We start from the raw sequence: 23,205 nt of genomic DNA, 5'->3' as shown, positions 1-23,205 counted from the left end.
TGTCATCCCTTCGTGTTGCACTTTGTATTTTCAACACTGTGCGTGACACAGACCCAGCAAAGACTAGGGTAGGAGATTTTATAAGGTTAGTATTTTAAAAACCTATTTCTTCCATGTGCCTCGTCCTGATGGTTCATAGGCTTACATTGTAAAAGTGACTTCCAGCTTAGACCTAAACCCCAGTGTGATCCGGCAAGTTGGAAGGTCAGTCACATGAGTGAGAAGAGGATCGGAGAGGCACTGGAAACCAGTTAAGATGGCAATCGGTGGGTATTTTATTGCACTTACATTAAACAACACACATTTAGACAGGCTTAGAGAATAGAAAAATTCTTGGGACTGCTTCTTTCAATGCATTACTATGCACTTTGTGGCATTTTTACGTACATTTACGCGGTGTTCTCAAATTTAAAAAAAAGCTGCTTTTTTTCTCCTGAGACTTTGTCTACGAATGTCCCCACAAAAAAACACAATAGCCCTGATAATGTATTTATGTGGTTTTGGTGCAGGTTTTAGATGCCATTTTTTACTGCAGAAATGTTGTGATCACACACAGAATTGGCCTTTTTGCATAAATTGTTTCACATAGTGCCTATAGGGAAAAAACACACCAGAAATGCACAGTTCAGTAGCGTCTTTAAAGGAAATCTGTCACGTGAAAAAAGCTATTAACCTGTAGATATGGGGTTATTCTGCAGGATAATAGCGTTGTGACACAGTGCAGCACTTGCACTTAGAGCCCCATTGCCGGGAGGAAATGAGATTTATTCTCCCGGCAGCTTTCGGTGTTCATTCACGTGGGTGGCGCTGACACGGGTACAGTTACCGTTCTGTGCATAGTGAGAGGCGGTTGTAATCACACCACCTGCACTGACTGATATCTCGCTCAGCATTAGGGCCGGCTGTCACTCAGCGCCGAACGCTGCCAGGGGGAATAAAGTTCATTTCCTCCCGACAGTGGGGCTCTAAGTGCAGTTGCAGGTTCAGAACGATTTTAACTTGCAGATTAATCCTATATCTGCAGGTTAATAGAGTTTTTTTTACGTGACAGGTTCCCTTAAAACATTTTCACAAAATCACATCCACTTTGCTTGAACTATTGCGCAGTATTCACACATAAAACTGTAATGGTCCATGATTTACGAATCGGCCGTAGATCTCCCTATCCGAACTTAACAGGCTGCATATATGAGGCTGTCAAATTCAGGACAGGAAACCCGAGGCCAGTCCATGCATCGCAAACCGCAACGATGTGTGAATCCAACACGAAATATAGTAGATTTTCTGAACAAAATAATGCAACGGAAAAACTGCAGCAATTTACATTTTAGTGAAAGATGACTTTAGCCTTATTTTTTAGGTTAGTGATATTTTTTTTCAAAGCGCAGCACGTTGTAGGTGAGGGGACTTACAAAACACATTTTAAAAACGTCTCAAAGAATAAGGCCACCAAAAATATTCTACTGGAAAAATACATGAAATTCATAGCAATCCCAACCCTACACCTATATTTTCTATTAAAAGGAACAAACAAAAGGTTAGACAATCACTTTCAGATTTGGGAAGCAAAATGGTTTTGCCCTTTAAAACAAGTGAATTACAACTTGAGCTGAATGGAGCTATTGTGCTACTGCTTGTCAAGGGCCAGCAATCAGATGGTAATTACAGCAAGGCATGCAATGCAGGGAAAAACACAAATAAGTTGGGAGATGCTTGTCAGAGGCAGCACACTGTGCAGGAAGAGCGGGGCTGTAGCGGGCAATGGGCAGCCTCTCAGTAATTGCTTTACAATAGCCGTAGGAGTGTTGCCTGACTGCTATGTTGGGCCCTGTAGGATTACTGAGGAATACATTTGCTATCTCCCATGTCGGTGACAAATGCACAGAACTATTTGCTAATAATCCCCTTAATGTTCTAGATGCCAATGTGTCTACTGGTTGCATTGCATACATATGAAAAATTATATTAAATGTACGAGAAATTAAAGTGATTTGCCTCTTAATGATAAATGAAAAAGATTATAATACCTTATCTATATGTCATATTCATACTACTTTACAACACATTTGAATGTGTATGGAAAGGTGGATGGGGCTTTATAACTAAAGGAGGATTGTAACTTCTGATCTGAGCTATATAACTTTACAGCAGTGTTTCCAAAACCCTGTCCTCACGGCCCCCCTAACATGTCATGTTTTCAGGATTTCCTCAATATTGTACAGGTGACAGAATCTGTGGCAATTTCATCTGCCTTGATAATTTTTCTATCACCTGTGCAATACTAACGAAATCCTGAAAACATGATCTCTTGGTAAGTTGGGAACCGTGAGGACTGGAGTTTGGGAAACACTAAAGTGGACCTGACATGTTTCCAGTTCTACTTTTACGATGGTCCACACAGCTGAAAGATGCACCAAATTCACTGTCAATGATTATTATTATTATTCATCACTAATGAATTTGGCGCATCTTACTCCAGGGCATCCTTTATCAAGACTGGACATGTAAAAAAGACTTGCTCTTCATATCTTTTTGCTTTTAAAAGACTTTTAAATGCTTCAGGTTTCTTAAGATGCCAAGCGCTTAAAAGAAGTGACCTGACAAATCTTCAGGCTTCTTCTGCTCTGAAGACGCTCTATACTTTCCAATGCAAGCCAATGGGAAGACTCAAAAGATGCCCCAGTGTCTTTTTGGGCATTTAGTCAGCATTTTTGCTTCAAATCAAGCTAGCTATTTCTTCACTGTTGAGTGAAGTTAAAAAAACGTGAGGAAAACAACAGTACGAAAAATGACCCAAAAATGTTTGGAAAAAAATGGTATAAAAATCCACGGGCAGTCAAAACCATCAAAAAAGCGCTAAGGAAATTACCAATAAATTATAAAAAAATGATTCTTTTGTTTCACAAAACTGCAGAGAAAAGAAGTTTTTGGCCACCTGAAAAAGACGCTGTGTGCACATACCTTAAAGCAATTGTCCCCAACCGGTATCTCAAGAGCCACATGTGGCTCATGGGCCCGTGATGCGTGGCTCGTGTGCCCATGATGTGTGGCTTGTGGCTGTCTGCCAGCTTGGTGTATTAGCAGCTGGTGTAGCAAACAGCTATTAAGAGTAGATCTTTAGATGGTGACTTTTGTGTGTAGCCCTGCACAGAAAAGCAGATCTGTATGGCGATAAGATAAGTAACCCTTCAGCTTGTCATACTACCTTGTTCTTATTTCAAAAGCTTTGTCTGTCATTATACTGGTAATCAGGGTGCTCTGGGTGTCACTACTGTGAGTGGGGAAGGAGCTAAATGTGGCTCACAACCCTCTCTCATACCTGAATGTCGCTCTCAAGGTCAGAAAGGTTGGAGACATCTGCCTTAAAGCATCCTGCGACCATTCATGTGTGGGATCTTTTCATCCAAGGGAGGTGGCTCACTCACAATTTTACCTAAAGACCACTGCAATGAATAAAGTATGGTATCTAAACATCCTCCAAGATTAACTTTTCCAAACAATCTAGCAGCAATTTGGTGATGAACAATGCTTTTTAAAGCATGATGGAGACTATGTCACAAGGCAAAAGTGATAACTAAGTGGCTTGAACAAAACTTTTGGGTCCATGACCAGAAAACTCCATAGATCTCAATCCAATTGAGAATCTGTGGTCAATTCTCAAAAAGCAGGTGGACAAACAAGAACACAGAAATTGTGATGAACTCCAAGCACTGATTAGACAAGAACTGGTTGTCATCAGTTGTGCACATTCTCCTCGGACTGAGTGCTCTGTGGTAAAAATCTGAGACATGACCGAATCAAAATCAGCAATGAGTCCGTGAAAAAAATCGGACAGCACTCGGATTCATCCGATTTTCACAAACTGACAGAATGGGCAATTTTTTTTCAGAAAAGCTCACCTAAAGCTCATCGTGAGAACGCGGCCTTACAGTGTTTTTTTCAAATCAATTCTTTCATTGTCTTTACAGCTTTTTTCAACCATTCAAAAGAAGTCAAAGATACTAAAGGATTTTTACAGGATGAAAGTGGTGAAATGGTAAGAAAGGATGTTGAGAAGGCCGAACTTTTTAATTCCTATTTTGCATCTGTTTTTTCTCAGAAAGAAAATGTAACATCAACTGATCTTCACTGTCCTATTAAAGGAATAGAAGAATCTAAGTTATCTGTAAACAGAGAGATGGTGAGGGAATATTTAGCTAACATAAATGAGTTCAAGTCTCCAGGTCCAGATGAATTACACCCCAGAGTACTGAAGGAGATCGTAGAAGAAATTTTAGAACCACTCTCCATAATCTTTGAAAATTCTTTGAGAACAGGAAAAGACCCAGAAGACTGGAGAAGAGCAAATGTTGTTCCTATCTTCAAAAAGGTGAAGAAGGTGGACCCAGGGAACTATAGGCCGGTGAGTCTGACTTCTATACCAGGAAAGATCTTTGAACAAATTATTAAACAACATGTATGTAAGTACCTGGATAAGAATGAAGTGATTAACCAGAGTCAGCATGGGTTTGTAACTAACAAGTCATGTCAGACTAACTTAATTTCCTTCTATGACAGAATCACTGACTGGGTGGATCAGGGAAATGCTGTAGATATAGTATATCTTGACTTCAGCAAAACATTTGACAAAGTATCTCACACCATCCTTATTGAAAAAATGACCAAGTATGGAATGGACAAGGCAACTGTTAGGTGGATTCATAACTGGCTTAGTGATCGGACTCAAAGGGTGGTTGTAAATGGCTTCACATCCAGCTGGATGAATGTCTCAAGTGGGGTACCACAGGGCTCTGTCCTGGGACCTGTATTGTTCAACATCTTTATCAATGATTTAGATGAAGAAATTGATGGTAAACTGATTAAATTTGCTGATGACACAAAGCTAGGAGGGATAGCTATACCAGAGAAGAGAGAGAGAGGATTCAAAAAGACCTAAATAAACTGGAGCAGTGGGCAGCAACCAACAGAATGGTTTTTAACAGGGAAAAATGCAAAGTACTACATCTGGGCAATAAAAATGAAAAAAAGCATATACGAAATGGGAGGAGTAGAGTTAAGCAACAGTACATGTGAAAAAGACTTAGGTATACTAATAGATCATAGACTGAACATGAGTCAACAGTGTGATGCAGCAGCAAAAAAGGCAAATACAATTCTGGGATGTATTAACAGAAGCATACAGTCTAGATCACGTGAAGTCATTATCGGACTTTACTCCTCTTTGGTAGAAAAAAGAGAGGGGTCGCTCACTAGTCTATTCGGGTGCTCTGAAGAAAAGAGTAATATCAATTGCAAAAAGAACTTCGGCACTCCATACATGAAAATATAAGAAATATTGTATCTAGACTAATGTCACTTTGAAAAATGAAGGTTTTTTGCGCATAATTTGGCCAATTTATGTGTGCCCATCAACCACGACAAGGTCACCTTCATATGATGGGAAACTACGCTACGCTACCACTGGATATGCCACTCTTGGGCTGTAAGCCTGTATGGACAATATGTCTTTGCTTGGGCTTTTAACCTACAATGTATGGGCTGGTAGAGCTAGTTAAAACCACCTGTGACTGAATGAGAGGGACACATGGTCAGAAAAAAGGCTGTCAAACTTCTAATAGTGTGAACACGTACCTGCTGCAATGCTCCAGGAGCGGGATCCCAAAAATGATTAATAGAAAAAAGAGAGGGGTCGCTCACTGGTCTATTCGGGTGCTCTGAAGAAAAGAGTAATATCAATTGCAAAAAGAACTTCGGCACTCCATACATGAAAATATAAGAAATATTGTATCTAGACTAATGTCACTTTGAAAAATGAAGTTTTTTTGCGCATAATTTGGCCAATTTATGTGTGCCCATCAACCATGACAAGGTCACCTTCGTATGATGGGAAACTACGCTACGCTACCACTGGATATGCCACTCTTGGGCTGTAAGCCTGTATGGACAATATGTCTTTGCTTGGGCTTTTAACCTACAATGTATGGGCTGGTAGAGCTAGTTAAAACCACCTGTGACTGAATGGGAGGGACACATGGTCAGAAAAAAGGCTGTCAAACTTCTAATAGTGTGAACACGTACCTGCTGCAATGCTCCAGGAGCGGGATCCCAAAAATGATTAATAGAAAAAAGAGAGGGGTCGCTCACTGGTCTATTCGGGTGCTCTGAAGAAAAGAGTAATATCAATTGCAAAAAGAACTTCGGCACTCCATACATGAAAATATAAGAAATATTGTATCTAGACTAATGTCACTTTGAAAAATGAAGGTTTTTTGCGCATAATTTGGCCAATTTATGTGTGCCCATCAACCACGACAAGGTCACCTTCGTATGATGGGAAACTACGCTACGCTACCACTGGATATGCCACTCTTGGGCTGTAAGCCTGTATGGACAATATGTCTTTGCTTGGGCTTTTAACCTACAATGTATGGGCTGGTAGAGCTAGTTAAAACCACCTGTGACTGAATGGGAGGGACACATGGTCAGAAAAAAGGCTGTCAAACTTCTAATAGTGTGAACACGTACCTGCTGCAATGCTCCAGGAGCGGGATCCCAAAAATGATTAATAGAAAAAAGAGAGGGGTATCTCAGTGGTAGCGTAGCGTAGTTTCCCATCATACGAAGGTGACCTTGTCGTGGTTGATGGGCACACATAAATTGGCCAAATTATGCGCAAAAAACCTTCATTTTTCAAAGTGACATTAGTCTAGATACAATATTTCTTATATTTTCATGTATGGAGTGCCGAAGTTCTTTTTGCAATTGATATTACTCTTTTCTTCAGAGCACCCGAATAGACCAGTGAGCGACCCCTCTCTTTTTTCTATTAATCATTTTTGGGATCCCGCTCCTGGAGCATTGCAGCAGGTACGTGTTCACACTATTAGAAGTTTGACAGCCTTTTTTCTGACCATGTGTCCCTCCCATTCAGTCACAGGTGGTTTTAACTAGCTCTACCAGCCCATACATTGTAGGTTAAAAGCCCAAGCAAAGACATATTGTCCATACAGGCTTACAGCCCAAGAGTGGCATATCCAGTGGTAGCGTAGCGTAGTTTCCCATCATACGAAGGTGACCTTGTCGTGGTTGATGGGCACACATAAATTGGCTAAATTATGCGCAAAAAACCTTCATTTTTCAAAGTGACAGTCTAGATACAATATTTCTTATATTTTCATGTATGGAGTGCCGAAGTTCTTTTTGCAATTGATTTTACTCCTCTTTGGTCAGACCTCATCTGGAATACTGCGTCCAGTTTTGGGCACCACATTTTTAAAAAGACATCGACAAACTGGAGCAAGTTCAGAGAAGAGCGACCAGAATGGTGACCGGTCTGCAAACCATGTCCTATGAGGAACAGTTACAGGATTTGGGAATGTTTAGCTTGCAAAAAAGAAGACTGAGAGGAGACTTAATAGCTGTCTACAAATATCTCAAGGGCTGTCACATTGTAGAAGGATCATCTTTATTCTCATTTGCACAAGGAAAGACTAGAAACAATGGGATGAAACTGAATGGGAGGAGACACAGATTAGATATTAGGAAAAACTTTTTGACAGTTAGGGTGATCAATGAGTGGAACAGGCTGCCACGAGAGGTGGTGAGTTCCCCTTCAATGGACGTCTTCAAACAGAGGCTGGACAGATATCTGTCTGAGATGATTTAGTGAATCCTGCTTTGAGCAGAGGGTTGGACCAGATGACCCAAGAGGTCCCCTCCAACTCTACCATTCTATGATTCTATGATTCAAATGAATGGGCAAAAAACACAGCAAAAGCACATTTTATTCAGCATTTTTCCTGCCAACACTCGTTTTTTTTTGCAGCAGAAGAATCTGCTGCAAATACTGAACTTGTGAACATACCCTATGAATTGAAACACTGATCAAACACTGATGGATATCTGATTGAGCACACTGATGAAATGTGTTTCCTGAAGCAGTTTCCACTAGAAAACATAGGTTTTTGATCACCTCAAGAAAATTAGGTCACAACTACAAGTTGAGTATTTGATGAATTTTTTTACACCAGTATTTGTAAACAAAATCCAGGAGTAGAACAATCAGGGGAAATATATAAGGGTATGTTCCCACGGTCAGGAGGCGCTGCGGGTTTGACGCTGCGTGTAAGGCCGGTTTCACACATCCATATATTTCCGGTACCGGAAAAATTGGTATCGGAGATATCCGTATCCCGTGTGTGTCACACGTGTGGCAACCGTGTGCCGCATCAGCATCACACGGACCGACGACTGGGAACCAGCGCTACAGTTAACGCTGTTCCCAAGCGCTGGGAGCTGAACACTGCCCTCATCATTGTTCCCTGCAGGCGCTGCGATCAGCACCAGCAGGGACCATATACTCACCTGTCCTATGTGTCCCCCGCTGTAATAATAATAAAAATAATCTTTTTATTTATATAGCGCCAACAAATTCCGCAGCGCTTTACAATTCAGACAATTTACAGACATTATTGGCACTGTCCCCATTGGGACTCACAATCTACATTCCCTATCAGTATGTCTTTGGAATGTGAGAGGAAACTGGAGAACCCTGAGGAAACCCACGCAAACACGGGGAGAACATACAAACTCCTTGCAGATGTTGTCTTTGGTAGGATTTGAAACCAGGACCTCAGTGCTGCAATCCTACCCACTGAGCCACCATGCAGCTGTAATCCTCTGACCACTGATGCCGGGGAGATTAAGCCGCTCCAGCGAGTGGGCCCCGTCGCTGCACTCAGTGAGTGACAGGATACCACTCCTGAGCTCAGCACAGCTCCGGAGCCCGCTCGCTGGAGCGGCTCATTCTCCCCGGCTCCAGCGGTCAGAGGATTACAGCGGGGGACACTTAGGACAGGTGAGTATATGGATTTTATTATTTTAATCTTATTTTTACACAGGGACACTGCGGGAGAAGACTACTACTACTACTACCCTGATCGCAGCGCCGGCAGGAACCATGATGAGGGCAGCATTCAGCAACTGGCACTTGGGAACAGCGCTAACTGTACTACTGATTCCCAGGCGTCGGTTTGAGTCTCACTGATGACGCACGGATGTCAACCATGTGTGTTCAGCACGAGACACTTTTGCGGACTGTGCATCCACATAAAAACGAACATGTCAGTGTGTGGAGCACATGGACACATGGTCCGTGGAAACACACTGACATATGTGCAGAACCATAGATTTGAATGGGTCTGTTTGTGTCAGTGTCTCCAGTACATGTGGAAACTGTCACCACACGTACTGGAAACACGGACTTGTGAAAGAGCCCTTATGAAGTGTCACACCCGCAGCGGCCAGCTGTTACAGCATGTCCACTATGCGTTCATCTGAGGCTGCGGATCACCCGCGGACACTGACATTCGGTGCGTCTTTCCAGACTGCACCATGTCAATTTCTCCTGCGGAGTCGCTAGTCTCCGCAGAAGAAATTAGATCACTACAATGTATTGAATGCGGTGAATCCACATGGCTCAATGAACATGTGCGGACTCACCTGCGTTCATCTAAAAGAATGCTGCGTTCAAAGAGCTGCCTCTACAGATAGTGTGCACATACCCTAATAGAGACACGTCACCACTTCTGCATTTTTCACCCACTCCTGGGTTTGGCTTACAAATACTGATGTGAAATACTGACCAAATACTGCACTGGGCAGATTCAGAACATTATTAACCTGCAGATTAACCCCATATCTGCAGGTTAATAGTGTTTTTTTTTACATTATAGGTTCCTTTAATTTAAAAAAATGACACACCAAAAAGAAACAAAAAAATGCAAAGTAAAAAATGTGATAAAAATGCAGGTAAAAAAACCTCACTCAAAGTCGCAATGAAAAAAATTTAAGTAGTTTCGCCTTTACTAATTACTGCAGAAACGCTGCAGAAAATTTACATCAGAAACTCTTCAAATATTCATTATTTATTATTATTATTTATTATATTCATTGTGGGAACATGTTTTTTTTCTGCACTAAAATCGCATCTCTTGGCAGGAGAAACACAATGTACAATAAGTGCATTTTTTATCATTTTCTTCTCGCATTTTCACTTTTTTTATGCATTAATTTACATGAGTGAAAAATGCTGCAAAAACACAAAGAATTGACATGCTACAGAATTAAAAAAAACAAAACAAAACACTTTAAGGCTATGTTCCCAAGTTGAGCTTTTGGTGACTTTTTGTTGTTGCAGAATTTCCGCAACTATTATTTAAATTAGGTTACTTGCGGTTTTTCATTGCCTTTTTTAAACATGTTTTTATGGCATTTTTGACGCTGTGTTATTTGTCTATGTTTGGTGTGTCAGTCTTTAACCCCTTTCTGGCCCAGGGCGTATTAATACGTATCTGTGCCCTGGGCCTTATGGGCCTGATACGTATTAGTACGCCTTGGCGATTTCGCCCGCACCGAGATCGCCGCCGGGTGTCAGCTGATTGTCACAGCTGACACCCGGTGCTATGTGCAGGGAGCAGTCCCGCACCGCTCCCGGCACATTAACCCCCAAAATTCTGCGATCAAAATCGATCGCAGCATTCCGGTGGCAAGAGGAGGTAAGTGCTATACTTACCTTCTCTGCAGGCTTCCCGCGGCGTCTAAGTCCGGTCCCAGATGTTGTCATGATGACCCGATGTCATCACGACAACATCCGGGTCACCAGAAGGCAGGAAGTTGCTTTGGTCATGTGCAATGCGCGACCAAAGTAACATCTCCCTGTGCAGCGCTGATAGGCTGCATAGCACAGGGATGGTTCTGCATTCCTGTGCTATACAGCCGATCAGGCTGCAAAAAGTGAAAGTCCCATAGTGGGACAAAGTGTGAAAGTAATAAAAATGACAGAAAGTAAAAAAAAAAAAAGTAAAAAAAAATGTAAAAAAATATTAAAAATAAAATGAAAAAATAATAATAATAAAAAAAATATATATATATTGTACCCATAAATAAATAATCTTATGGAAAAAAACAAAAACAATAAAAGTACACATATTTGGTATTGCCGCGTCCGGAATGACCTGACCTATAAAACTGTCCTGCTAGTTAACCCCTTTAGTGAATATGGTAAGAAAAAGAAATAAAAAACTAAACATAAAAGATGTTTTATCACCATACCGCCAAACAAAAAATGGAATAAAAACGCGATCAAAAAGACGAATGTAAATAAAAATGGCACCGCTGAAAATGTCATCTTGTCCCGCAAAAATAAAGCCACCATACAGCTCCAACGGCCGAAAAATAAAAAAGTAGCTCTCAGAATAAAGAGATGCAAAAACAATTATTTTTTCTATAAAATAGTTTTTATTGTGTAAAAGCGCCAAAACATAAAATAATATAAATGCGGTACCGCTGTAAATGTACTGACCCGAAGAATAAAGCTACCTTATCAATTTTACCACACGCAGAACGGCATAAAACTCCCCCCCAAAAAAATCCTGAATTGTTGGTTTTTGTTTATTCTGCCTTCCAAAAATTGGAATAGAAAGCGATCAAAAAATGTCACGTGCCTGAAAATGGTACCAATAAAAATGTCAAGTTGTCCCGCAAAAAATAAGCCACCACATGACTCTGTCGGCCGAAATATGGAAAAATTATAGCTCTCAAAATATGGCGATGCAAAAACTAGTCTTTGCAAAAAAAAAGGTTTTTTTAGTGTGTGACAGCTGTCAATCATAAAAACCCGATATGAATCTGGCATCGCTGTAATTGCATGACCCGAAGAATAAAGTCGTCTAATCACTTATACCGCACGAGGAACGGCGTAAAAAATAAACTTTAGGGTTAGGGTTGTGCTAGGGGTAAGGGTTGTGCTATGGTTAGAATTGGGCTAGGGTTCGGGTTGGGCTAAGGGTAGGGTTGTGCTATGGTTATGGTTGTGCTAGGGTTAGGGTTAGGCTAAGGTTAGGTTAGGGTTAGGCTAGGGTTAGAGTTGGGTTAGGGTTGTATTAGGGTTGGGGTTGGGATTGTTTCAGAAGAAAAAAAAAATGACGAAACGGCGACTAATGTTGAGCGCAAGTGCTCGTTACTTGAGTTTGCATCGGGTGCTCAGGTATGCACCAAGTACCGCGGGTGCTCAAGTGACATGCTCGAGTCTCCGCCCCAAATGTTTTGCAGCTGTTATACAGCCCAAAAAAACTCGTGGGGATTGCCTGCAATGCACGAGCGATCCACGCATGGTTTTTTTTGGGTGTCTAATAATCGTGAAACATGCGGGCGGGGACTCGAGCATGTCACTTGAGTACCCGTGATGCATACCCGATGCATTGGTGCATACCTGAGTACCCGATGCAAACTCAAATTGCGAGCACTTACACTCAAGACTAATGACAACTTATTCAATATGATGACCTAATGTAATCAAATTCTGTGTCGTACCTCTGGGTTCAAAATGTTCACTATACCCCTTGATAAAATCCTTGAGGGGTCTAGTTTCCAAAATGGAGTCACTGGGGGGGGGGGGGGGTTCCACTATTTAGGCACATCAGGGGCTCTCCAAATGTAACATGGTGTTCGCTAATTATTCAAGCAAATTTTACATTCAAAAAGTCAAATGGCGCTCCTTCCCTTCCAAACCCTGCAGTGCGCCCAAACAGTGGTTTTTCCTCACATATGGGGTATCTGCGTGCTCAGGGGAAATTGCACAACAAATTTTGGGGTCCATTTTTTCCTGTTACCCCTGCGAAAATAAAAAAAATTGGGTCTAAAGTCACATTTTTGTGAAAAAAGTTAAATGTTCATTTTTTTTTCCACATTACAAAAATTACTGTGAAGCACCTGAAGGGTTAATAAACTTCTTGAATGTGGTTTTGAGCACCTTGAGGGCTGCAGTTGTTAGAATGGTGTCACTTTTTTGTATTTTCTGTCATAAACGCCCCTCAAAGTCACGTCAAATGTGATGTGGTCTTTAAAAAAATGCTGATGTAACGTAGACATGCGGGAAATGTTATTTAATATTATTTTGTGTGACATATCTTTCTGATTTAAGGGCATAAAAATTCAAATTTTGAAATTTCCAACATTTTCACCAAATTTCCGATTTTTCCACAAATAAACGCAAGTGATATTGAAGAAATTTTACCACTATCATGAAGTACAATATGTCACGAAAAAACAGTCTCAGAATCAGGGGGATCCGTTGAAGCGTTCCAGAATAATTACTTCATAAAGTGACAATGGTCAGAATTGTAAAAATTGGCCCGATCATTAACGTGCAAACCACCCTCGGGGGTAAAGGGGTTAAAGCTGCCTTGAAATTTCCTGGTATTTTGATTTTACTGAACCTTATTGCTACTCTAGGTGCTGATTACATGCGTTTTTACCTGCGGTTGCGGATTTTCTGCATCTAATGTAAGTCTATGGGGAAAAGCTGCACACAGAACTTGCAACAGAAATTGACATGTTGTGGATGTGAAACCCGCACCACAGGTCAGGGTACACGGTCAGGGTACACAGGGTACACGGTCAGGGTACACAGGGTACACGGTCAGGATGCACAGGGTACACGGTCAGGGTACACAGGGTACACGGTCAGGATGCACAGGGTACACGGTCAGGGTGCACAGGGTACACGGTCAGGGTGCACAGGGTACACGGTCAGGGTACACGGTCAGGGTGCACAGGGTACACGGTCAGGGTGCACAGGGTACACGGTCAGGGTGCACAGGGTACACGGTCAGGGTACACGGTCAGGGTGCACAGGGTACACGGTCAGGGTGCACAGGGTACACGGTCAGGGTGCACAGGGTACACGGTCAGGGTGCACAGCGTATGTAAGAAGCCAAGTGGGCAGGAGATCTCTAGAAATCCCTTCCACTCTGCTGGAACCATAAGACGCTGCGTTTTCGACACAGGGAAAGCATGCAGCATCAAAAACGATGTAAAAGCTCATTGTGGGATCATAGACTAATGGTTAAAATATGCAAGAAAAAAAGCAGCATGTGTGCATGAGATTTCAGAAATCTCACTGCACCAAAAAAAGCACACTGGGAAAATAAAAAGCAGCGTGTGAACAAGCCCTAAGTGGTCACCCAACTTTTTCTATACATAATGTATAAAAGGATTTTAAAAAAATGAGAAGAGGACATTGAAAGCACATCATGTGTCTGCAGATGGTAGAAGCAATATAAAACTAGATTTTTAATGAGGTTTTATGTAAGCTACAGATGGGATGCACTGAAAGTTTCACAACAGATGAAAAGCCGCATGTTCCCTGCAGTATTATGATTACAAGAAGTTGTGCAGCATCTGAGTCTGGGAAGCCATGGATGAAGCGCTCCACCAGCGGTATAATGGCCGTGGGCGCCCACTGATGACAGCCCAGCCTCGAAGGATGGGGAGCAAGGCTGTGTCCCGGGGTCCTGACGGAGAGGGGGATGGGTGCAGCACTGCTGCTGATGGTGATGATGAGAGAAGCGAGGGTGGAGCCTTCATCAGAGCGCAGGGCAGGGTGGCTGCTGTGCTCCCAGTCTCCTGCAGAGGTCGCTGTGGCGCTGGCTCTCCCCGCCCCTCTCCGGGAAGAATCAGTGCAGCTGTTGCTGTGTCTGAGGCTGCGGATTCCTCCAGTCCACTCCCTTCATTTCATCCCTGCTCCGAGCTCAGGCGGCTGCCATCCTGCAGGCTCCACACTCCAGTGCATTCCAGGTAATGGCTGCTGCCCCCGTTATTACTGCGCTTCTGCCATGGATTGATGGGAGGAGGATAGCGCTGGTGATGGTGGGGGGCTACAGAGGGGGCTTCATGCTGCAGACAGACCTGGATGTAGGATTGGGCTGTGCTGTGTATAGGGATCGATGCACGGGGAGGGCTGGATGCTCCTGGCTGCAGTCTGCATCATTGCAGTGCAGCAGCAAAGGCGCCCTCCTCTGCTGTAGGCTCCTTATACATAGGAAGGGAATAAGACGTCAAGGAGGGGCTTGTGGGGACCGATCGCAGGAGGTGCCCCCCTGTGAAGGGGCTGCTGGGTGTAAGGACTACACGTACCAGGAGAGGGGATAACGGTGCAGGCTCAGGCGTGGTCCTGGAGCATGTAATGCATGTGTGGTGTGAGCAGGCTGCACATCTGTGCCTGATCACCGGCTTATATAAGCACAGGGGACGTGAGGGCTGGCTGTGTAATAATATATAGAATGTCTAGGATGGTGTTGGATTGCTGCCATCTTGCTTTTTACCCCCTGGCTTTCTGGTGCCCCCTTCAACAGGTCTTATATTTTCTTATTTGTAATCCCCAGTGATTTTCCTCTCTGCCTGTACAGGTGGATAGTAGAAGTCTAAATACTCAGATGCCCCTGGCATGCTCAGGGTGACATCTCCCCTGGCACTACATATATATATTGTTCCTTTTATATGGTGTCTCAGAGTGGCATCTTTGGAGGGTTTTTATATGCAGTGCCCAAAAAGTATTTGTCTGGGAAGGAACCACCTGGGTGTCTGAATACAATGCAGTGTGAGGTTTCGTGGATGCTGAGGATGATGCAGCACTATGCAGCAAACTGACAAACCCAGTGTGGTTGCAGCTCACATGGGCATCTGCTGGTGTACCCAGTACAACCCCACCCAAGGATGTTTATAGCCAGTATCCCCCCTCCCCTCCTCTTCTGGTCAGGCTGTGCCCACTTGGTGAACGCTCACTTGATTTACAGCAGTAGTAATATTGGATCTCTGTGCACTTGTTCTAATGTGTGCAGCCTCTGCTCGTCCTGTAGTGAAGGCGGTGGGGGTGGTTAATTACAGTTCTGCAGATTTAATGCAGTCAAATGGAAGTGCATTCAGCCCTAAGGTCAAGGACATTAACCATTTTACTTACAGAAGAATTTACGATAGGGGCGATTGGTATTTCTAGATAAGTGTTGGGCACGTTCATTGGTAGTTGTGGGTGGGACGATGTACGGATGTGCTCACGCTTTGATTCCATTTTCTTTTGGATCTTTGTCTAAATCCATAATTAACAAGTAGAAGTTCCATCAAACATTTTGATGTCTGGCATAATTGCATGAAGTTTCTGTTGACCGGGTGCCAAGTTAGAGCTAATTTCACCAATATCTCTGCTGAAGACTCTGAAGAACTAGTGGAATCCACCAACACACAACTGCTTGGGAATTCTACACCTGTTTGTCTTGTAGGAATGTAAGGGGTATGCAATGCATGTGTCGATGGCGGATGGACAGAATCGTTCTCAGGCGTGGCAGGATGTATGGAATTCCTGGCACGGCGTCCATGGCATCTATAAGCAAGGATGAGGTGCAGAAGCATAAAGTTTCGGAAGATTCTCTACTAAACTAATGAATATATTCTACCACGGCTTTTTTCGATTGGGGTCTCGCCAGCCAGAAGACAATTCCTGCACGGACACTGGTCATAAGCTACGCCTGCTTTTTAAAAATTACCTAAATTACTTTACCATCAACGGGGGAGGGTGGCGGTGCCCATCGGTGACACCACCCCTCAGTGTGAGGAGCACTGGTATAGCGTATACAGCTATGTACACATGTAACTGGTCTATAGCGCATTTTGGCTTTAGATTTATATGTCTGGGGGCTGTTTAATATGTTTTTTATTCAAATCTGTTGGCATCTAAGTTATCAAACTGGATCTTTGTTGCGGTCTGCATTAAGTGTCCGTACTATACTTGTGTGACTTTGGACGAGTATTGAAACAGATCCATCCTATGAGAGACAAATAGTGGAAATTTACCACCAGCTTTCATGTATGTTATTGGAATTTGCAGCATGCCTCCTTGGTGATACATGAAGGGAGTGTGTGAAAAATGCCATGCCATGCCGTACCTGGTGGGGTTGAGCAAAATGATTATTAGTTTTGTAAGGGAATGTGCACACTAGTCAAAAGACTGAACATACAAACATCAAGGTGGTTTTTATAATAGGCTTTGAAGACTCTTATTCATTTCTATTTTGAGCAATTTTTCACTTTTTGTTATATTTTGGGAGCAGACCTACGTTTAATAGACTCCTCAAAAATTGTGTGCACAAGGCCTAACTTGGTTTCACCTAGTACAAGTGAAAAGCCCCCCTCACTCATTTACTTCTGGCATAAGCGTGCATTCACATGTTGCAGATGGATCGGGTTTTTGCAGAAACACATTTCGAACACTGAGCTTTTAATGTCCGTGCACCAGAAAAATTGGGAAAAATGCCATTTAGTCATTAATAAAGACTGTGCTCACATTGCGGAAACATTTATTATTAATTATTTTTTCTTTTTTTTTCTTTTTTTTGTAATTTTTACCACACATTTTATAATTTACCAAAACATGAAAGACTTAAATCCTGACTGAAATCTTCAGGTCAAGATTACTACATTGGATAATGGACGCCACAAACCAGTGATTAGCGTTGGTTTTGTGTATATGCGGACACTGTTGACTGGAAAACGACGCTCGGGTTTTTTTTTTTTTTTTTTTTAAACAATGGAATCTCGTGTGCGTCTCTTACTTACACATCAAGTTTCTATACGGTATATTGAAAGACACATTTGCTTTGGAAATGACGTGGCTGCTATATATTATTCATTAGCTGTCAGCCATTTAGTAATGGTTATGTTTTATGAGGCGGTTGTTATGATCATAGCAACCGGTCTTGGGATCAGTCTTCACCCTGGAAGATGAGGAAAAGCTCATATAGTCTTTGGCTCCATTTCTGGAATCACACAGAAGGGGAGCAAAGTGTTTACAAAAACCCTGGCCTTGTTTCCCGTAGCAACCAGGCACAGCACAGCTTCCATTTTGTATTTTGCCATCGCACTGCTGTTGTCATGGGCAACAAGGCCAGTGGTCATGGCAGTGCTTCATGCCATTTTTATTTTTTTCAGCTAATGTTGAAGGATCATATCCAGAAGGAATTGGTAGTATAAATGAAGGAATTAACTTTAACTTTTCTTCAGGATGGCGCTGAAAACTGCTTCAAAAACGGCAAGTGAGCTTGTAGCCTATGGATGTGTATGGCTCACGCACTGAGCTTGTATGGAGCATTAACAGCAGTAGATAATCAGGAATGCTCATGTTCTGATTATCTGCTGGTGTGAACATGCCTGTGACCACCCAACCACCAGCAAAACGCTTGGTCCTCAGGTAACCAGATACTTTTGTTGGCATAAACTATTATCAGCATCGCAACGCTCGGTGTAAACAGAGAATGTGCCGCCAACGATGTGATACTGTAAGGCAGGGATGTCAAAGTCAAATACATGGAGGCCCAAAATGAAAAACTTGGACAGTCGCAGGCCAACCAGTATACATGACAATGGGCTCCGCGCAGGATAATGGGCCCCACGCAGCCCTCCGCGCAGGATAATGGGCCCCACGCATCCCTCCGCGCAGGATAATGGGCCCCACGCAGCCCTCCGCGCAGGATAATGGGCCCCACGCAGCCCTCCGCGCAGGATAATGGGCCCCACGCAGCCCTCCGCGCAGGATAATGGGCCCCACGCAGCCCTCCGCGCAGGATAATGGGCCCCACGCAGCCCTCCGCGCAGGATAATGGGCCCCACGCAGGGGTGTTGGTTCTGGTGTCACAGGCCAAATATAATCACCCTGCAGGCCAGATTTGTCCCACGGGCCAAAGTTTGACATGTATGCTGTAAGGGGAACAGAACGATCTTGTACGCGATTGTTCTGTCCCCATCTTTTGGCTGATGCTCGTTAATGGTGCATTGCCCGGCCATTAATTCAGACTTTTTCATGAGCCGTGTATCTGTGTTTGCTGAACAGTCCGTCTATTGGTTAGAACCAAATGTCCGTAAAAGTCCTCTACACCTCCTAGTAGTACAGAGCTGTAAGGGTATGTTCACGCATTTGTTTTCGCCTGCCTGGAAAAAAAAAAGTTTCAAGTGAAAACCTCTTCAGGAAATGCCAGTGTTGTGTTTTTTTTTTAATCTTGAATCATTTCATGTAATTGTATTAACTTTTCCTGAAGCATTGTGTTCGCATTTTTCCTATTTGTCTTTTTTGTAAAAATTTTTTTTACTCTTTTTAGTGTTGTTTTTTTTTATTTTTTTTAGGCAATGAGTGAAAGGCTAGCTTTTTTTGTGGCCAAAACGCCCAGACGTCTTCTGGACATTGTTTTTTAGCCTTCCCATTAACTTGTATTTAAAAATATGAAGCTGCTTCAGAGCATGAAATATATGACCTTACGGTACCTAAAGATGCCTCTAACTTTACCTGCTCTATTAGGCGCCTTACAACTAAAATGACAACGTACTATGAAAGCAACTGGGCTATATACAGGGGGACTTGGCGTACCCTTATGTTGTACCCTTACATGGGGGATATGAGAGTCTTCTCAATGACTTTAAGTACATGGTCTTTGTTGGGTCAAAATCTGAACAGACGGGATATTACAGCATAAAAATGTCATGTGGTTGTAATTTAAACACAATTTATCGTAATCCTTAATCCTGACATTTTTTTTAAATTGTCAGTTTGTATTAAACAGCTGCCGTCTTGTTAGATAATATATATTTATAATATACCATAATGGCAGCTGTTAAACATAATAAATATAAATATATATATATATATATATATTTATATTAGTACAGGCCAAAAGTTTGGACACACCTTCTCATTTAAAGATTTTTCTGTATTTTCGTGACTATGAAAATTGTACATTCACACTGAAGGCATCAAAACTATGAATTAACACATGTGGAATTATATACTTAACAAAAAAGTGTGAAACAACTGAAAATATGTCTTATATTCTAGGCTCTTCAAAGTAGCCACCTTTTGCTTAGCCCTACACGTTCATTGACGTTCATTTAGGAATGAAATTGAGAAGTCTTGTGAAAATAAACTGAACATGCATCAGGTTTTTATGATCGATGTCTTGTACCATTAGAGGACATATTGCAAAGTAGGTGTAGATTTAATTACTAGAGATCAACTTACTATCCCAAGAACTATTTCTATTGCCTTCTCGTGTTGGAGACTGACATATTGTAGACAAAGTCAATGCTAGGATGTTGACTGCCTGTCGATAAACTGGCTCTTGTCATAGATCTTATGTCACTACGGCTGCAATATTTATTGTTTTACATGTTACACAAGACGTTTACGAAAAAAAAAAGTAAAAAATGATGATTTAAAAAATTGTATTTTTTATTCTTAGTTAAAGGGGTTGTCCAGGCACAACATCTATCCCTAGGATGGGTCATTGATATCATGACAGTGGGGATCCGACACCTGTCAACCCAACCGCTCAGCTGTTATTTGCTCCACTGGCTGCCAAACGTAAGCTGAACAAACAGCAAGGCACAGTTCAATTCTATGTGTAGCAGTCGCTGCCTTTTTTTTTTAATGGGATGTACTCTGCAGCGGCAACTACAAATTACTTTGCAATTCTGTTCAAAGTACTTACCGTAAATCTGGCTGCCGATTTGATATTGATCAACTTTCCCAAGTATATGTCATCAATATGTTTTGCCCAGACAACCCCTTTATCTATTTTTTATTAAACTGAATGACACAGTATGGCCTCCATTACAACTTTCATGGGTGTTTTTAAAGTCCTTAAAATGTTCTATTGTTTAAATCAGGTTTATGTTAAAAGTAATTACAACATTTATTTATTTATTTTTTTCCATACCATTAGTTGAAATCTTGCAAACTAAGCCTCATATTGGGCTGACAATTCCTGTTCTGTATTGATCACTCTTCAGTAGACCTCTCATTATCACTAGTGGGATTACAATGACGGGTAACACCTATATATAGATAATACAGGATCACACTATTCACAGTCTGTGATGATCATGGCTCCCGTACTCCCCTCCCTGCACCATGACCTCAGCACAGGTCACGGACCAAGCCCACAGTACTTTCCCATTAGAATCAATCAACATACTCCCACTATTGTTTTCTATGATTTATGTAGCTTAAACAAAGCATATCTCTTAGGGTATTTTCACACTGAGTTTATTTTGTACATGGATTCTAAAGTGAATTTGCTTCAAAATCAACATAAAATAACGCTTCAAATACTCTTTGATGTGCATTTTGAGGCAGATCGGTTTCAAAATTCACATACACATGTGAACATACCCTTATCCATACCCTATAGTTTAGTATATGTTTTCATTTCTGGCTGCTATAGATTTCTGCCCTTAATAACTTAAGCTAGGAACCACCATGGCTTCTGTGCATAAAAATTAGTTCTAAAAGTATCACTTTTGCCAATAGTGACTGAGATTCTAGCTTTATTTTTCCTTATGCAAATTTTGGGCAATTGAATCTGACTGGAAAAAAACTCTGGTATTCCCATCTCCAAGATCCTATCCCAATATGTAGGTATAATAATAATAGCAAATATCCCCAATTAGAAATGTAGTATAGTTCTTGAGATTCACTATGTTGCTTTGCACATGGGGTAAGAGACATAGTGAATCTCAAGAACTATACTACATTTCTAATTGGGGGTATTTGCTATTTTTATTATTCCTACTACATATTGGGATAGGATCTTGGAGCTGGTAATACCCCTTTAAATCTTATATCCTGTGGTATAAAATTGGAGTGACCTTCTGTGGGTACGGTAAGGCCTCATAAACTTTTATGGGCTGTATAACGGTTTGGTATAACTTAGAAGTACATTTGCACTGTACAGTTTCCTTTGACCATAGCCATAACTGTGCTAGTTCCTATGATCAATTGTTTTTTTTTTTTTTATTCTTGTGTAGTTGACATTACTTCATTTTCTATTTGTAATATTCCTCGGAGGATCATATCATTAGTAATTTAAACACTTTAATATGAACAAAGACATTAGAAACCCCTAAAAAAAATCTGAAAATAATGCACATAAAAATGCTTGAAGTTTTACATGCACTCATGTTGAACCAAAAAACATGCTGCCAAAAATGTGAGAAGTTAGCCTTTATTGGGGTCGAGCTAAATTTGCCACTAGTAGTAGCTGACTTTCCAAGGGCTAAACAACTTGCCCATACAGAGGGGCTCTCGTGGGTGTCCTTCATATTTTAAGTTTGTATTCATTAATAGGTTGTATGGACAGGTCTTGTCTTCATGAGACAACCTCTTATTCATTGACTGGTGACATTATGTATGTACATATCTGTCAGTGATGTGAAACAGGCTAAGTGCTGTATATTAAGGAGAAGATCCATGAGTTTCTATTGCTCCATTCCCTAATGCATTCCTTTCCCTGTGCCCACTCTCACACCCACTCGGAGTGCTGTCTGTTTCATGTCAGCAGCCTGCATTTCCGCTCTGCACACTAATATGCAATTAGATACGACTCTTCCTCTGGTCCCATAGTACTAAACATGAGGTAATGGTGTCGCAGCCTCCAATGCAATACTCAGAATTACTGCTTTGGTTTGCAAACCCCGTCTTACAATTTGATTCCTATTTAATTTATACACACACTTTTTTTTTTTTTTTTTTTTTTTTTTTTTTTATAAATTATATAAAGTTTTATTTCGATGAAAGAAATATACATAGGTAAAATTCAATGATTCCCTAACATTATTGCTGAGAATTTCTGGGGAAAAAAATCCAGATCTAGAAAGCCCCTAATGGCATTTCTAGTTTGAAAAGCTTGACTTAGGGGTAGGCTCCAACCTGATTACTGCTTTACACATCTTCAAGCAGCTTGAAATTAAGTCTGTGTGTGAAAAGAAAAGGCAAAAAAAAAAAATACATACATACATACATACACATGAAAGGGCCAATATTGCTTGCATCTACTCTATTCAAGCTGCTCCCCTTCCTGGGTATTCCTGTGTTTTGTTTTTTCTCTTTTATAAATCTGCCGTACGGTTGTAGAGATTTGTTATATGATACTTTTTAAAGCGCACCTGTCAGCAGGATTGTGCTCAGTAAACTACATACACTGTCAGGTGGGTGACATTACATGATGACATCTGTCCTGTGGTTCTTGTGTAATCTTTACTTTCAGTTTGGAGATCATGATATGCTCGTGCTTCGGGGCCGCCTGTGGGGGGACGATTGGGCAGCGAGACTCGTCGATTCACACCCATACAAGTCTATGGGTGCCTGTGAAACATCACACTGCACTTGGATGTCATCCCAGTGCAGTCCGATATACGCTGAGACAGGCAATAGAGGAGATGGAGAAATTACCTGTGCTGTGACTCTCTGCGAGAGGATCGGAGCACAGACACTCGGATCACGCTCACAGCAGAGCTGGAGCCGAGTGTCATTAGCATATTGTATCGGAT

General features: G+C 41.7%; 1 protein-coding gene across 1 annotated transcript in view; it reads left to right on the top strand.

Moving 5' to 3' along the window:
• Nucleotides 1–14,480: 14,480 nt before the first annotated feature.
• SPTBN1 (spectrin beta, non-erythrocytic 1) overlaps nt 14,481–23,205 on the top strand; it is a 197,311-nt gene continuing 188,586 nt past the window's right edge. Inside the window, exon 1 of the mRNA XM_073672298.1 lies at nt 14,481–14,637. The gene's annotated coding sequence lies outside the window, so the exon portion shown is untranslated. The remainder of the gene's footprint in view (nt 14,638–23,205) is intronic.

This window comes from Phyllobates terribilis, unplaced genomic scaffold (assembly GCF_046119375.1).
Source record: "Phyllobates terribilis strain yellow unplaced genomic scaffold, ASM4611937v1 Scaffold_3__8_contigs__length_932513732, whole genome shotgun sequence".
NCBI lineage: Eukaryota > Metazoa > Chordata > Amphibia > Anura > Dendrobatidae > Phyllobates > Phyllobates terribilis.
The sequence above is the reverse complement of the archived record's forward strand: the minus strand, read 5'-3'. Positions and strand labels throughout refer to the sequence as shown.